The sequence below is a fragment of the Camelus bactrianus genome, chromosome 3, assembly GCF_048773025.1.
Source record: "Camelus bactrianus isolate YW-2024 breed Bactrian camel chromosome 3, ASM4877302v1, whole genome shotgun sequence".
Taxonomy (NCBI): domain Eukaryota; kingdom Metazoa; phylum Chordata; class Mammalia; order Artiodactyla; family Camelidae; genus Camelus; species Camelus bactrianus.
Window position 1 is genome coordinate 115848843 of NC_133541.1, and position 15805 is coordinate 115864647.

A 15805-nucleotide genomic window follows, 5' to 3' on the forward strand; every position below is an offset into this window, starting at 1 on the left:
GATTCCATCAAGGATGTTCTAGGACAATGCTTTAAGCGACAGTTTTAGGCATTTTCATATTCTCTTTCCCCCCCTGTATTCTCTGTTACGTTTCTTCTTTCCTTCTCATCCTTTCCTGTCCTTCTGTGATTGATGGGTCCCAGAGGCAGATTCATCATCCTTCAAGGTCTGTGCTTGGGAGTGAACAGGTCTGATGCTCTTGGAGAGGGGCCTTAGGAGTAATAACAACAGTAATGGAAGTATTGATTTGCCATCCTCAGATAACAGGGAAGGCCATGATTTATCAGCTCACACTGATGGGGCATGGTGGGTAGTTGGACACACTACCGAGTAGTTGTTTTCTATCCACATAATGAGGCAACTGAGACACAGCGATTTGGGGACACAGTGGTTCCCTAAGTCCTCCCAGTTGTCAAACCCATGTTAGTTGAGATGAAGATTCCTCTATTAGGGTTCTGCCAAGAAACAGAACTAATGGGATTATACATACATAGTGATTTATTATAAGGATACGGCTCCTGTGATTATGGAGTCCCACTTGGCAAATCTCATGATCTGCAGGGTGTTTCAGCAAGCTGGAGACCCAGGAGAGCCGATGGTGTAGTTCCAGTCTGAGTCTGAAAGCCTGAGAACCAGGAGGACCAAGTTGTATTTCCAGTACCAATGTTGCAGGCTCAAGGAACAAAAAGAGCTGATGTTTCAGTTGAAGTTCAAAAATAGGGGGAAAAAAGTGTCCCAGCTCAGCAATCAGGCAGAAGGAGTTCCACCTTACTCCCTGGAGATCAGCTGTTTTGTCTATGCAGGCCGTCAACTGATTGGATAAGGCCCACCCACACTGGAGAGGGCAACACGCTACACTCAGTCTACCAATTCCAATGTTAATCTCATTGAAAAATGTCCTCACGGACACACCCCAAGCAATGGGTTGACCAAGTATCTGGGCACCTTGTGACCCAGTCAAATTGACACGTAAAATTAACCTCAATTCCTTTTTCATATTTTTCACATCTAGACATTCTTGCCCTCTTTTCTGATAATATTTCAGAGATGCAGCTCAAAGCTTGGGTGTATGGTTGGCAGTCTTGAAAAATACACTGGGGGGTGGTGGGGGGGTAGAACCAGACATCTTTTTTTTAAACATTCAATTGTGATATGATTCCTGTATGGTAAGCTACAGATATTTCAGATGTACAATTTGATGAATTTTGATAGATGTGTACACCCATGAAACCACCACCACAATCAAGAGCACTAAGATTTCCATCACTCCCCAAGAGGTGCAAATTTCAAATTCCCAATTTATCCCTTTCTACCACTTTTACCCTCTGGTAACCATAAGTTTGTTCTCTATGTCTGTGAGTTTCTTTCTGTTTTGTAGATAAGTTCATCTGTGTCCTTTTTTTTTAGGTTCCACATATAAGCAATACAATATGGTATTTTTCTTTCTCTTTCTGACTCACTTAACTTAGAATGAGTGCTCAGTTCCTCTTTGTTCTTCTTAATCATGAAACTGCTTTGGGGAACTGTTTTTGAAGGAAGTCCTGCTCCTATCTCCAGAGGAACTGTTATCTATCTATCTGTCTGTCTGTCTGTCTGTCTGTCTGTCTATCTATCTATCTATCTATCTATTCCATCCGAAAGTAGCAGAATATATACTATTTCAAGTGCAAAGGGAATATTCCCTAGGATAGATCACAGGCTAGGACACAAAGCAAGCCTAAGTAAATTAAGGAAAATTGAAATCATATAAGCATGTTTTCCAACCAAAACACTATGAAGTTACAAATAAACTACAAGAGAAAAACCACAAAGATTCAAAAAACATGGAAGGTAAATAATATGCTACTAAATAACAAATGAAACACTGAGGAAATCATAATAACTGGAAGCCGATAAAAATGAAAACAAAATGATCCAAGATCTATGGAATACAGCAAAAGCAGTTTTGGGAGAGCAAAGTGCATGGTGATACAAACTTACCTCAAAAAACAAGAAGCATCTAAATATACAAAACACAATAATAGTAGGAGACTTTAATACCTCAATAACATCATTGGACAGATCTTTTTGACAGAAAATCAATACAGCAATAGACATACTAAATGACACAATAGAAGTTGGACTTGGTTGATATTTTTAGGACTTTACATCCCCAAAAAACAGGATATGCATTCTTTTCAAGTGCACATGGAACATTCTCTAGGATAGACCACATACTTAAGCACAAAAGAACCATCAACAAATTTAAGAGGATAGAAATTATTCCAAGCATCTTCTCTGACCACAATGCATGAAACTAGAAATCAACCACAGAAAAACAAATGAGAAAAAAATGACAGCATGGAGACTAAAAAAAGTGTTGCTAAAAAACCAACGGGTCAACAATGAAATCAAAGAAGAAATTAAAAACTACCTTGAAGCAAATGACAAAGAAAACACAACCACACAAAATCTACGGGATGCAGCAAAAGCAGTCCTAAGAGGGAAGTTCATAGTGATGCAGGCCTATCTCAAAAAACAAGAACAATCTCAAATAAACAACCTAATCTACCACCTAAAAGAATTAGAAAAAGAGGAACAAACAAAACTTATAATCAGCAGACATAAGGAACTAATACATATCAGGGAGGATGGTTGCCACTTTCTCCTTGGAGCCTCGGAATCTCTGCTTCTGTCGCCACTGACCTCTAAGAATTGTTCAACAAGTAACCCATTGGTTGGGTTGGATAATGAAAGAACACAAGATATCTTCTTCCCCTGTGGGATTTTTGCATATGCACAAGCTAAATACATGAAAAGGTAGCAGTCACTCTGTCAAGTTAAAGAAACACAACAGATGACCAGTGTCTGATTGTGTTGGTGGTCTTGGTTTCAGGAGACGCTGTGAAGAGAGGTTGATCCTGTGGACGTGTTGGACTGACTTGTGATATCTGTACAAGATAATCACCAGGTAGGCAAAGACCCAAGTTCAGGGAAACACACAAGGAAAACTTGTGAAAGTAGAATCCTTTGCAATGTTGTTGGTTGGTGAGAATCATGCATTTCAGGGGATACCCATCAGTCAAAACTTTTTAAATTCTAGATTATTCAAGTCAGTACATCATAGTTACAAGACCTCCCAGCTATTTCAACTTGTCATAATTTCTCTCTCTACTGCATCTTTTGCATATGTGTATAAACATGTTTTTAAATTTATGCTCCTTTTTTTTTTTAAACAAAAAGGATTCTATTCATTGTCGTTCATCTCCAGATGCCATACCACAGTTCAGCTTCTCTTTACAGATATAGAAAAGCCCCTGAGAAAGACTGTCTTTATTCCAGGTCTCTATTTATCCTTTGAATTCTCATCACAGGATTTCAGGAGTCTTGCCAAACTACTGTACTGCAATGACTCTAATCTCCACGTTGCTAAGCCCAGCATAATTCTCATCTCTTAATTTGTTCTACATTTTTCTGTCATATACTGTTACTCATTTCTTCCTGTGGAAAATCATGATTCATTTGGCCATCGAGATTACATATGTCTTCCTTTTCCTCTAAATTCATTAGACAGTCTTTCTCAGGCTCTTTTGCTGAGTTCACCTCTTCCACTGATCTTGATATAATACCCCTTCTCTTTTGCAACCACACTCACTTATTTGGTTCTTTCATTGGGAACAAGTTTTTGAATAGCAAATACAATCTGATATGCCCAGATTTAAACCCTCTTGCCAACATGCTTCTCTCAACTTCAACACCATGTATCCAACAGACTCCTTAATGTCTCCATTGGATCTATAATGGAAATTTTGTTCTCCAATTCTAAACCTACTCCTCCTAGACTTCTTTATATGAGAGCAGCAATTCCTTTCTTCATTCATTCAGGATAAAACTTAGAGACATCCTTGCTTTCTCCTTCATTCAACTCTACATCTACTCCATCACAAAAACTTCATGGATGCCTTTAAAAACTAATCCAGAATCCAAACAACTGTTATCATAACCAGTGTTACTGTAAAGTCTAAAATCTCCTCATCTCTCATGTGCATTATTCCAACAATTTCTCAGATGGCTTCCCTGAATAAACTTTTGTACAGCTACACTCTATGATCAACAAAACAACCCAGTAATTCTGAACAATTACAAGGAACATCAGGTCACAATCTGCAGAAGTAAGTAGTGTCCATCATTTTCTTTGAGAATCATAGCCAAAAGCCTTTTAAGGGCTTACCAATGATGACAAGACCTAACCTGTTGTGCTAAGCTTCTCTGCAGCCTTTATCACACTCCCTTTGTGTCACTATAGCTGTTAGTGTATAGCAGCTGATGTGTCCCGTTCCTCTGCCGGGACAGCTCCCCTCCACATATCAAGTCCAATCCTTCTTTCCTTCTATTCTTTGCGAAAAACCTCACCCTTTAAACAGGTCCCGTCCTAATCACTCCATTAAAATTGCAATTCCCCTTCCCTCCACCATCAAAGTATCTTACCCTCCACTCCTCTTCTGACATGCTGAATGTTATCCTCATTCCGCTGAAAACGAAGTGCTCACTCACAACATTATTGCTGTCTCTTTTGTTCATTGATGCATGGCCAAAAGCTGACGAGTGTCAGCTCATTACTTAGTCATGTGAATTCTCAGTGATTTATAACCTTGGACATGGAAAATTGGACACTGCAGATATTTGTCAAATGATTAAATGAGACACGAGAGCCTACCTTCAGGTGTGATGCACTAGGGATGAGTGCTTGTCTGTGCTAAAGATGGGGCTGTACTGGACGCCTAGGATTAGGGAAGAGCATCTCCTCAAAAGTCACAGCATTAACACGGGACCAGACCTACAAAGCTCTTATCTGTGGAGGAGCTCAGGTTCTGTTGATACTTTTCTACAAACAAATCTGAAATCAGCTCTTACCTCACTGACTTGGGCATTACATGAAGTTTAGCTTCATTTTGTTGTTCAGGGTTACAGATTTAGTTCAGTTTGGATTATTTTGACAACTGGAACAAATCTGGAAAAGAAAAATGACAACCATAGATAAAGTTGCTGAGATTATTAAGCATATTCATTACAGCACTTACTAGGTATTCATTTAAAATGCAGTTTTCTTTTATTACTCCCTGATTCTAGCATCTATATCATTTTTTATTAATTGATGAAGACTTGCATGCTCCCACATATATTATGGATCAATAAAAACCTCAGAAGGTAGAAAAATTATGCTGTGGATTTTGTTAGACTCTGACTAGTGAAATAAAAACTCCTTTGGTTTCTTGCAATTGGAAGTCATTAATAGTCTTGAGTTTACTTTCTTGTCTCCTGTTGTAGAACTCTGTAGAATCACTTCTTCAAGAAATTAGGAAGAGATATTTGGAACCTCATGTGGTGACTTTAATTAAAAACTCTTGTAAGTTTATCAAGACAACCCTCTGCAACTGAGAGAGTAATTTGCTATTCCTCTAGACAAATCAAAAAGTTCACTACACACACACCGGTTTACACCCTCTGGGGATGAGGTAAGCTGGGCCGCCTATAACCCTGGATCCAGGCACACACCTGGATCCAACTACAGCCCATCAGAGGCATCCCCTCAACAGCGAGGGCTCAGATTCAGTAAGTCCTGTCCCCGGACGCAGCTCTTGTGTGAACAGAGAGAACTCGCTATTCTTTGCAATGATTTCCTTTTCCCAGTCCTTTCTTGCTTTGAAATTCTTCTTACGCTAAATACTTTCCCTCCACTTACAAGTAAGTCTCTTCCTTCCTTCTTCCTAAAGCCACACACCTCTATCTTTCTCTTAGCATTTGTTCTATATTCCATCTTTCTCATCTCTCTTTACTGACATTCATTTTATTCTACTGTTTCCTCCCTTTCATTTCTCTTCATCTAGAGTTCTCATTGCTTCTGATGATATTCTTTAACTTTTCGTTCACTTTATAGACTTTAAACTCACTTCTTATATTGAATTTGTTTTCATTTTCATTATCAACTTTTTAACAAGTGTTTATATCCTTCCTAATCTTCTACCTCCTGTGATTGTTCTCGTCAATTTTCATTTCTGCCCTTTAGTTACTGATTACTATTGAGAATCTATTTTTAATTTCTTCTTCAATTCTTTCCTATTTTCCCTTCCAGTGTTGATACTCATTTCTTTCTTTTGTGGATGTATTTATTTTCTTCATTGCATATACTTTATTCTTTTTTTTATCATTTCTTTACATGCTTTAAACTACATTTCTCTTTTTTGTTCTTTTATAATCCCTTTCTTACATTACTGAATTTTTTTGTTATCCTTCAGATAAATAGACATATATATATATATAACTAAACAGTTTAAAATCTTATTTTTTGGTTCTTCTGGTCTTTAAGTTATATTCTACTACGATATACAATCAATTTGCTGGTTTTTTGAATTGAAGCATACTCAATTATAATCTATCATTCATGTATAGTTTACTCTTAAAATTTTTCTAGAGTTAAAAAAGTTGAGTAGGTTTATTTTCACTCTAACCCTTCTGTATATTTTTCCTTTTGTGTCCAAATTCTTTAAAATCTCTCTTTGTAAGAACTTATCAGTAAGCTGTTCAAAAGAATTTTATAACAAATATTAAACAGCATACAATTTGGAAAGTGTTTACAATCAAGACTATCTGCTGTAAAAACTTCAATCCTTTTCAAAGTTTACATGTACATAGTATATAATTTTTTTGATTGACCATGGGATTCAAATTCAGATTCATGATTTAATTTTTAAAAATGAACTGCTGATTTTCTCTTAGGTATATTTTCCATAACAATTTGTGTCTATGATTCTTCTTTATATAAGTTTGTATAAATTTATAGTGTTTTTCTCAGGTGTGTGCTATAAACAATATTAACGAGGAGCTTTTTTTCAGAAGCCAGTGTTCAGTGTCAGAAATATATAACAATTACATATATAATTGTATACATATAACAAGTAGAGCAAAACTGAATGATCAAGAATGTCCTTCAGTGTAAAATATATTACATTAGGTAAATATTTATTGGAGATACAGATTCAAAGTATATGTTCAACAAGCATACGGTATGATGTAAAATGTTTAACTCATATTCCATAAGGTTGAACTATGAGAGACAGGAAAGTATTTCATGTAATACGTCAATAATCACAGTGCATCAGAATGAACATTTTTTAACAATTATATAAAATCATAGAGCATTTATGTCCATTTAATAACCTGTGAGGCGTCTTCCTTTTAAAGCATTCCAAGAACACATGAGCTGTCCGGATGGGCCTCAGGATATCACATTAGGGAGGGTGGGGGACCCTGATCTGTAAATGGGCATGAGGAGAAAGCTTCCCCTGCTCCTGGACTTTATTTGTGAAGTAGTGAGAGAGAACCAACCGCTCCCTCAGTGGGTTGTGGACACAGTCATAGGATGGGGTTTAGGGGCTGAGGAGAACTGGGGTCCAGAGAGTTACAGAAGTTCTGGGAGCAAGCAGGAAAGCTTGACTAGCTGGGGGCGCTGCTGGTGACGGACAACTCAGCGCAGGGAGCTCTGCGTCACCAGTGGGTAGTCTTTCTCTCAGTGGTTTATACATTTTGTCTCCTTTCATGGCCTCTTACCCTTGTCCCTTTCAATTTCTTCTCCTCAGTGTAAGCTTCTACTTACAACTGTGAAACTTTTAGTTTTGTTCTGTTTCTGACTTTCTATGTTAAGCATTTTTAGTTTCCTACTGCTCATCATATTCGTATTGTTAATGAGATGTGACCATCGGTGTCTTCTATAGCTTTTCCATTCTTAAACCCAAATGTCTTTCATTTTGAATAGTGTGTCTACAAACAGATTTTAAATTCTTCTTTTCTCTTCTAATCATCCCTGAAGTGTGTGTTTTTGTCTCTTCTGTCACCTTGAAATGTCATGGCCTTAAATTTCCTATCCAATTTCTTTATCAATTATTCAGGTTTTCTTTTTGACAAAATCCAACATTTAAATACTCTGTCCCTCTTTCCAAATTAACTACTTCTCTTCCTGTATTACTCTTTTCAGTTTAAACTATTTTGAAATTTTTTCTATTTTAAGAACAGTCACATATATTCTTCTCTTTCTCATTTCTCCCATTTCAGTATTCTTTCCCCAATTTTGTTTCTGTTGACAGTGTCCTTGTTTCATTTTTTTCTATTTCTGTCAGGCCCACATACCTTCTTTCCCCTTGTCTTTCTATATCCTCACAAGTATTGTTGCTGATTTGGTGTTTTGGTTTTTACTTCATTCCCCATTTGTTTCATTATACAGTAATGAATACTTTCTCTCTTTTTACTTTCTCGTTATCCTTTTTGCTTATTTTGTTTTCTCATCTCTATTTTCCAATGCTTTATCATCCTATTCCTCTCACTTGGAAGTGCTTTCTGATGTATAAATTCTACAAATGTGTATCCTTTTTTCAAAAAAAAATGAAGTATATTTGGCTTACAGTATTATGTTAATTCCTGGCATACAGCATAGTGATTCAGTTATACATATATATCCATATTCCTTTTTATAGTCTTTTTCGTTATAGGCTATTACAAGGTATTGAATATAGTTCCCTGTGCTGTACAGTAGGACCTTGTTGTTTATCCACTTTATATATAGCAGTTAGAATCTGCAAATCCTGAACTCCCTCTGTATCCCTCAACCCTCTATTTATCTCCCCTGTAACCACAAGTTTGTTTTGTATGTCTGTGACTCTGTTTCTCTGTTGTAAAATAGTTCGTTTGTGTCTTGTTTTTAGATTCCACATACAAGTGACATCCTGTTGTATTTTTCTTTCTCTTTCTGACTTATATCAGTTAGTTTGACAGTCTCCAGGTTCAACCATGTTGCTGCCAGTGGCATTATTTTATTCTTTTTCATACAAATGTGTATCCTTTTGAGCTTTTAGATTTCTTACTGATCCTGTTTGAAAGGGAAAAATTTTTTTTCTACCCTCCTGTACTTTGTAAGGAGATCTGCAACTTAAAGTGACAAAAAGTAGGTTCACACACACATACAAATTTTATTTAGATTTATACGGGTGGTCACAAAATAAGTATCTGGGAAATGGCTAAAATTAGGTGCTTATATTCCCAATCTCAGAAAGGAAACCGAAGCACAAAAGGAGCTTCTAGAGAAGAACAAACGGGTTTCTATGGGAACAAAGTAAGTATAAGAAAGTTTGTGATAATCATTGCTTATGCAGATACAAGTGGTAGTTTCCATAATTTCATGGCCATACAACTCCCCCAGATATAGGAATTTATGACAGCTTCATTCCCAGGAGTTTCTTCTTTAGTTGCAGAAGGGAATCTCCAAGAAACCTTTTCCTCAATCTTTTCAATCTCAAATGTCTGTAGTTTCAAATATGCTTCCAGTTGACTCCAAGTGTCCGGTTGGGCTTATTCAATCTTATCTACATAGTCTTATAAAATAATTTCTTCCTAAGAAAACAGATGCTTTTGGAAAATGATTCTTTTTTCCTGCCTCCCTGAAGTCTTCTACTTCATGCCTTCTAATTTATTCGGACAGTCCTATAGCATAATAATGTTTTAATTTCTTGTCATTCTTCACATTTCCCATATTCTTTTCTTTACATCTGTTTATTTCAAATTTACAAAAATTATTTTTATCTTCTTCCTTCCTGCCCCCATTTAACTGAGTATCCAGCTGAAACAGAACCACGTTCATCCTCCTGTTTCATTTCCACCTTCACTTTTGCCTTCGTATTTCTTGTCTGTCTCTTTACTATTCCACTTTGATTCAACATTTTCTCTGGATTTTAATCTCTTTCTCCTTTATTTCACTTTCATCTCTCCTACTTATTGTTTTACTTTAAACAGTCTCCTCCTATGCCGGTTCATTGGCAGACTTAAAATGCCTTGCTTTCATGCTTTATTGATCCAACAAGTTTTTAGAAACAGCTAGTCAAGTTCAGTCTAACAAAGGAGTTCAGGTTGCATTAAATTGTAAATTTTGGTGAGAACTGGCTGTCTGTGGTGTTTGATATTCTGATTTCTAAGGGTTTTACATGATACTACTTATTGATCTCTTTCTTAACACTTACAATTTTATCCAAGAAATTCTTCCAACAATGTGAGATTATCTGATAATATTAGCACTATTGTACATCTTATATTTTCTAAAATTACATTGTCTAGGGAAATTACTTTGTACAAAAGTAAACTTTGTTCCACATTATAATACTTTGCTGTAGAGTTTGAATGACTTTCAGTGTAGACCATCTTATCATTCCATCTTATAATGATGACAATTATATTCTGTGTTTTTTGGAGTGCTTAGATTTCTTCTTGTTGTTCTTTACCTCTTATGTTAGAAGCCAAAATGTAACAGAAAGGGGAACATAATAGTTGATACACTTCTCACATTTCTGAAATATTGGAAAATTATATTTGGATTCAGATTTTGTACGTTTGTTCTATGTGTCAATTAGCTACCTTGCCTGAGTTAATCTCCTTTGGCGTTATAATAAGGAGCTTTCTTTTTTTTCTTAATCATAAATGAATGTTAAATATATATGAATGTGACTTTCTTATTTATGGAAATGATCATGTGCACTTTCCGGCCAAAAGTGAAAGCCCACTGCAGTAAGGAAAACAACTTGATGTATGTTCATTTACATACAGGTTTTGCTTTCTACAGCCTTGTGTATCTGAAAAGGAAGCCAAGAACTAAGAAAATTTACCTGGGGTTGTTTTTTTATGGACTATGAAGCAGGAAAATGAAAAATAATGGATTCGGCCATTTTTGCAGGAAGCAATTATAATACAGATCATGGACATTTAGGTAAGGAGGGGAGAGTGGCAATAAAAAAGTTATGAAGAGAAAAGAGATTAGTATTTTCCAGGTCCTGCTGATGTTATGGTCATAAAACTGTCTCATATAAGGGAATTTAAGAAAGTTTCACTCCCAGAAGTAGCTTTATTTACTAAAATAAAGGAGGCGAGAAGAAGCTTTATCTCTAGCACCTTTTGGATCTGATCTCAAATATCTTTAGTTTTAAATGAGCTTCACGTTATTGGAAATCAGAGAATAAGATAGACAAAGCAGGAATTATCTGGTAGTATTAGAATGAAAAGCTTGAAAGTGAAATTAGTGCGTTTCAGTGATTGACAGCCTCTAAGATGCAAGAAAAAGAGAATGGATGAGGTGAGTGGGGACAAGATTTCTGAAAGTGAGGAAACAGTCAATGTAAGAGAGGGAGGGTAGCAAACATACCACCTCTATGACCCCAGAATCACCAGTATGTCTGTATAATCACCAGGAACACACGAGGAGTTGAGTTGTGGAGTGTCACACTGAGTCCAGAACTAAAGAGTGGAGTCACATTGGGCTAGAAGGTTATTTCCACAAGGATGCTGATGGACACTGTAAACTTATGACAAGTGTTTCCAGGCAAGAGTGATGGAGAATTATAGGAAAGGATGCTGGGTATTGAAGAGGACATTCTCCTCGACAAGCCTGGTGGTGTAAGAGGTATGGGAGAAAAGAAATCTCACTACTATAGACACTTGCAAGAGAAGTTACGACCACAGGACGGAGCAATGAGATGAAGGGAATGTTCAGAACAGAGATGGAGGCTGCCGTGAACTGATGTAAGAGCTGATCTGACATTTCTTCAGTGCACTGGAAGGAACTGGAATTTGAGAAGAATGAGGTAAAGGGTCTAAAGGGTCTAGAAAAGGAAAATACATAATTCGATCTTCCTTTGCTACTTTGGGGATGAGATCTTCTTTTGGTGAATGACAAAAACCATGATGTGTCATGTAGAAATGTAATAATATGCCTTGAAATACCTTAATTTCCTGATATTTATGTCAGAAGATGGAATTGCATTCCAAAATCCTAAATGAAGTTCAGAGTATTTCTAGAACATAAACAGAATTTCTATAAATCAGAATTACCGTTACACATTAAAACGTATACTTTCCACGTCAGGCGTATCAACACAAATGTACTCTTTTATGTTAAAATAACTACAAAGTTGTCATTCAGGATACTGAATGCATGTCTCTCAAACTAGATTACAGTAAAGTTTTCACAGATGAGGCATGCTTTGTCTTGACGCAAGTATTCCTCTGAAGTGACTTCAAAAATCCTTGGCCTATATCTGAAACTAATTCTAAATTCCTTGAATATTGTTGCAGAGCATTTGCACATCCCACCTCAGGGAGCGATCACACATGTACTTCCCATAGAATCTCATTCTTTTAATAAAGGCTACCAGTCGTCTGTGCTCAGTTTGATGCTGTGCAGGAGCCTATTGAGGCAGAAGAGGCCAATGACAACTCCAGTTACAAATCATACTATTTGGGGAATACTCTTTCTTTCTCAATTTGGGGTTGGTTTTATTGGGAATACATATCTACTACTGTTAAACATTAATAGCTTTGTATTTCAGTCTCATACAAAGAAGCCCCGAGATTTTATGTTCACCCATTTAACACTAGCAAATTTCATGACAATTATTTCCATAGGGATTCCAGAAATAATAAGTTCCTTTGGAGTAAAAGATTTTCTGGATGACGTAGGTTGTAAGGCAATGCTGTTCACATACAGAGTCAACCGGGGTGTTTCCCTCTGTACAACGACTTTCCTCAATATTTATCAGGCCGTGATTATCACTCCCAGTAACTCCAGTTGGGCATGGCTGAAACCCAAGATCTCCACATACATTTTTCCTGCCTTCTCTTTTTTCTGGATTACTAACATGCTAATCTATACCTCCCTTGTCAAAGACCTCATGGCCCCCAACAACACCACTGCCATTGGAGAAATATTCTCTCCAACAGATTGTATTGGGAGAAGAAGTGAGGAACTTCCGAATGCTGGCTTTCTAGGATCCATGATGGTACGAGATTTCCTGTGTATGATCCTCATGATCTGGAGCAGTTTGTACATGGTAATGCTCCTCCACACACATCGTAAGGCAGTTCAGCATGTGCACAGGACCAGCCTCTACCCACGAGCCTCGCCTGAAACAAAGGCCACCCGCACGATCCTGGCAGTGGTCAGCTGCTTTATTTTCTTTTATTGGACTGACAGCTTCCTTAACATTTACGTAAGTTACAGAAATCATATAAGAAGTTTCGGTACCATCACTGTTTTTCTCTGCTGTTGTTATCCATCTATCTGTCCTTTTCTGCTGATCAAAAGTAATAACAGACAGCTCTTTCTGATGTGTACCTTTGTAAATATGAGAAAATGTACTTCAAAATCGGCTTTCCTAAGCGGCTTGAACACCCTCACACAATTCTCTGACACAAAGGTCGTGTGATTAGAATTTCTCACCCCATAACTTTAGTAAGGTAAAATTCTAAAGGTGAGTTAGGAATTTTTCCTTTAGCTATTCTTCAAACCATCCACTTAGGGAACATACTGCTACAAAGGAAAAGGCTCATGGAATGGCACACAGTTGAGACAGCTGCATGTGGATGGTGCGTGTTTTATCTTTTCTACCATGACTTTTAAAAAATTCATACATATCACCATTTGGATATTACCTCTTGGTGTTTACGACAGGCCACCCGAAGATGGGCTACAATGGTATATTGAATATAGTCAGTGAAATTTACTTGGAAACAGCGGATGAAATAAAATTATATTCAAAAATCACCCTCTGCCCCATTATGGGAAAGGAAATAAATCTCTCATATGACAGTATTCTCCACATACCAGGAGAATAGTAAGCACCCTTATCACCAGATTTGGGAATTCTACGCTAAGGAAGCTATATAAACAAACTTCGTGCCTTCTTCCTAAATTGCTACTGCAAGCACAAATGCTTTTTCTCTTTTTTTCAAAACAACTTTACAAATAATTGTTTCTCTCTCTATAAATGATATATAAGTGGCTGCTTTAGGCTCTTTAAAAATCTCATGTCTATGAGACCTCCTCATATAAATTAAATTTTTTTCCTTGTTTATCTGTCCTGTGTCAATCTAATTTTTAAGCCAGCTGAAAGAACACTAAGAAGGGTCAAGGGAAACTTTCCCTCTTCCCCAGTGGTGGTTGTATTTGGCGGGATTCTAGCTGGAGCCCACTCCCTTCCCCTTAAGACTGCAGAAATGGGAGGTACTGTGACCAAAGACTCAGTCTGGGAGAAGGTAAAAGTTCTTTACAGGCTAGCCTTTTGGGACTCTTTCTGCAAAATCCAGTGGAAATGAAAGTGATAAGAAAGTGATAAGCCCTTTTTCTCTATAAGCTCAGATTAGCAGGAGAACACATGGGTGGAATTGTTCCTTTGTTACAGCAACTATAATAAAAGTAAGGGGAGAAGGACCAAGATGGCGGAGTAGAAGGATGCTCATAGCTCCTAGCTCACCCTCTCCTACAAATACACGAAGACTGAAATCCACACACCCACCCATCCAATCAGACCACCTGCTGAACAGTGACAGAATATCGCTTTCTTCAAAAGACAAAATACAGCACAAATCTGGTAGGAGAAAGGAAAAAAGAAAGAAGAAAATGGAAAATAGTGCAGGACCGGTCCTGTGGGAAGGAAGTGTCAAAGGAGGAATAGCGCTCAATGGCTGGGTCTCCCTCTCTCCAACGGAGAGGTGAGCAGAAAGCAGGGGGAACCTCCGAGGCTCCGATCTGAACAGAATAACCCTTGACCAACAGAACTGTTATTAAAGAGGCACAAAGGGTCCCTGTGACCCGCAGCTCTAGATGCGACCCGCAGCTCTAGATGCGACCCGCAGCCCTAGACGCGAACCAACAGCAGTGCGACAGGACAGGCTGCGCGATGGGGCGCAGGACTCGGGCCGACTGTGCAGATGCAGCCCGGGGGGACTGCACTGTGCTGTGCGCTGTGGCTGGGAGGGTGTACAGATCAGAACAGCCTGGGTCCCCCAAAAACACAAAAGAAAAAAGGAAAGCAACACTGCTGGTGTGCCCTGGGGGGAGGGGCGCCGTAACCTTTGTCTCCTCAGACCCGCGGCGCCATTACTGGCGCGTCCTGGGGAGAAGAGCCGTGGGGTGCACACCCAGCCGCCGTCTCCTCTGGCGCGCAGTGCCCGGCCTGAGGCGGGGTGCAAACCTGGATCCGTACCTTGGGGCTCCGCAACCTTGTAGACTGGACTGAGGTTTGTTACAGCCCCAGGCAGAGGGGACTGTTCTTCCCGGGGGGTCTCTGTGACCTCTGGCTCGAGGACAGAAGAACCAGGAACGGAGCTGCGGCACAGAGCAGGGGCGAGGGCTCGGGCGGCCATTAGCTCCGAGCCTTCCTGCGGAGCGCGGACCTGGGGCGGCGCGGGTAGCGGCCCCGCGCCGGGGAGCGACTGCCCACCTACCGTGCAGCGCGGCGCCTTCGGGACACGGCGTCAGGCGGGGGGCGCGGCCCGCCCGCTGACTGGCACTTGGAGCAGCACGGACCCGCGGCGCGACTCGAGGGCCGATGGGAGCCAGCGAGCGGAGTCTGCGCAGCAGGGCAAGGGCAGGAGCGGCGCCAACCACAGCACAGAATGGAGGCTGCGCTCAATCCCCAGCGCGGGCTCCGCCCAACACAGCACGGCCACAGCCCCAGCAAAGGGATGACATACAAAAGGCACAGAAACCATACTTAAGAAGCATCTCTTGGCAAAATTATTAAGAGCGTACAGTCTCCAGGGGAACACATCCACTTTTTTTCTTTTCTTTTTTCTTTTTTAGTTTTTAATTTTTCTCTTAATTTTTTATTTTTTAATTTCTTATATCCCTTTTAAATTTTTCTTTTAAAATATTTTTTATTAATTTTTTAAAATTTTGTCTTAATTTGATTTTTATTTCTCTTTGTTTTGTTCTTATGTTATAGATTATACTGTT